Genomic DNA, 2,216 nt, shown 5'->3' on the forward strand with positions numbered 1-2,216 from the left:
TCACATACGGTTGTAGTTCCGACCATAAACGATGCCGACTATCGATCCGTCTGCATTATTCCTATGACCGGCTGAGCAGCTTCCGGGAAACCAAAGTCTTTGGGTTCCAGGGGGAGTATGGTTGCAAAACTGAAACGTAAAGGAATTCACGGAAGGGCACCACCAGGAGTGCAACCTGCAGCTTAATTTGACTCAACATGGGAAACCTCACCCGGCCCGGATACGGAAAGGATTGACAGATTAATAGCTGTTTCTCGATTCTGTGGGTGGTGGTGCATGGCCGTTCTTAGTTGGTGGAGCGTTTTGTGTGGTTAATTCCGACAACGAACTAGACTCCTCCATGCTAACTAGTTACGCGACCCCTAGCGGTCAGTGTTCAACTTCTTAGAGGGACAAGTGGCGTTCAGCCACACGAGATCGAGCAATAACAGGTCTGTGATGCCCTTAGATGTCCGGGGCTGCACGTGCGCTACACTGAACGGATCAGCATGTGTCTACTCTTCGCTGACAGGTGCGGGTAACCTGCTGAACCCCGTTCGTGATAGGGATTGGGGATTGCAATTATTTCCCATGAACGAGGAATTCCCAGTAAGTGCAGGTCATAAGCTTGCGTTGATTAAGTCCCTTTGTACACACCGCCCGTCGCTACTACCGATTGGATCGTTTAGTGAGGTCCTCGGATCGGCACTGCCGGGGTCAACAGCCCTGGCAGAGCTCTGGGAGACGATCAAACTGGACTATCTAGAGGAAGTAAAAGTCGTAACAAGGTTTTTGTAGGTGAACCTGCAGCAGGATCATTACCGGTGGAGCAGCCGGAGGGAGAGCCGCGGGCCCGACCTCGGTTGGGTCCCAGATGCGCACACCCACAACCCAGGGCACCCCTTGCTCTACAGTCTTGCCAGTGGAGCGGTCCGCAGCCGGGGTATATGGGGGACCAGGCCTGGGGAGCAGGATTCCCTGCCGCTGGAGGGTGGTCCGCAACCCAGCAGACAGACGGGGATGCCCGGGGATGCCCGGGGACGTCCCCAACCATGCACCAGAGAGGGAGCCCTGAGCGGCCCCCATCCTCTCCTCACTGAGCCGGCCGCTTAGCCGCTGCGCCAGCCGGGGGCGCACTCCTCCCCATGAACCGCCAGCGGGCGGGCTTTGATGGGCACACCCCCGGTCGGCAGGGAAGTCCTGAGTGGGAGCAGCCGGGAGCCGAGCAAAGCCCCGACATTCTCGATAGACAACTCCCCAGGTGGAAAGTGGCCCAGCATGCCGGGCGAGCCCTGAGCCATGGCTTAGCCGGGCTTACTCGACGGGCGGGCATCAAGGTTCTGGCTGCCCACATCCGTGGGCAAGAAATGGCCAGGCCCGCTGGCACAGCAGGCAACCTTCCCTCTTGCCCAGGTACCTGGAGCTCGGGCCTGTGTGGGCAGGCTGGGGTTTGAAGAATATAGCGGTCCCACCGACCCCCCTCGTGGTGTCTCTGGCCTGCCTCTCGGTCCGGCCCCCGAAAGGGGAGCAGTGGAGGGGGTCGGGTGGGGGGGAAGGATGAGCGGGATCGGGCCAGGTGGGTCGGCGGCAGAGCGGCCTGCCTCCATCACTGTGGGAAGCCCCTTCACCATGCTGCTACAAGCGGCGGGCTGAGCGCCTGGATTTTTTGGTTGTTTTGTTTTAAATCCCTGATGGTCTCGGCCGACTCCCAAGTGGGGATGCTAGACGGGGTGCTGAGCTGTCTTGTCGCGGTGGGCGGGACAGGCAGCCCTGCCTGCCCCCTGGCCTCTCGTGCACTAGCAGGATCGGGCGAACGTCTGGAACAAAAAAAGTTGCCTGAGACTCTTGGCGGTGGATGACTCGGCTCGTGCATCGATGAAGATCGCAGCCAGCTGTGAGAATTAGTGTGAATTGCAGGACACATTGATCATCGGCACTTCGACCCACCTTGCGGCCTCGGGTTCCTCCCAGGACTACGCCTGTCTAAGGGTTGCTGATCGGCACTGTTGCAGGATCCCTGGACCTGGCTGCGCAGGCTTGTTACTGGCACGTCCCGGCCTCCCCCACCTCTTGTGGGTTTCGGGAGGGCCGGGCGCCCCGCGCGCCACAGGGGCCGCGGTGGCGGCCCTTGAAAAAGCCTGGCACGCTTTCGCCGTGCGCTGCAGCACCAGGGCGTGCCGCATGTGGCTGTCTGTGGTGTCCCGCGACTGCCAGCGTGGGACGGCCCTGGAGTGCGT

The 2,216-nt window shown here is 60.6% G+C and overlaps 1 non-coding gene across 1 annotated transcript; it reads left to right on the forward strand.

The window, feature by feature from the left end:
• The first annotated feature begins 1,819 nt into the window (after positions 1–1,819).
• On the forward strand, positions 1,820–1,972 carry LOC138581503 (5.8S ribosomal RNA). Its single transcript, XR_011304589.1, has one exon. It is a non-coding gene; the product is annotated as a 5.8S ribosomal RNA (ribosomal RNA).
• The last annotated feature ends 244 nt before the right edge of the window (positions 1,973–2,216 follow it).

The sequence above is a fragment of the Ambystoma mexicanum genome, chromosome 3p (genome assembly GCF_040938575.1).
Source record: "Ambystoma mexicanum isolate Mex_15411 chromosome 3p, UKY_AmexF1_1, whole genome shotgun sequence".
Classification (NCBI taxonomy): domain Eukaryota; kingdom Metazoa; phylum Chordata; class Amphibia; order Caudata; family Ambystomatidae; genus Ambystoma; species Ambystoma mexicanum.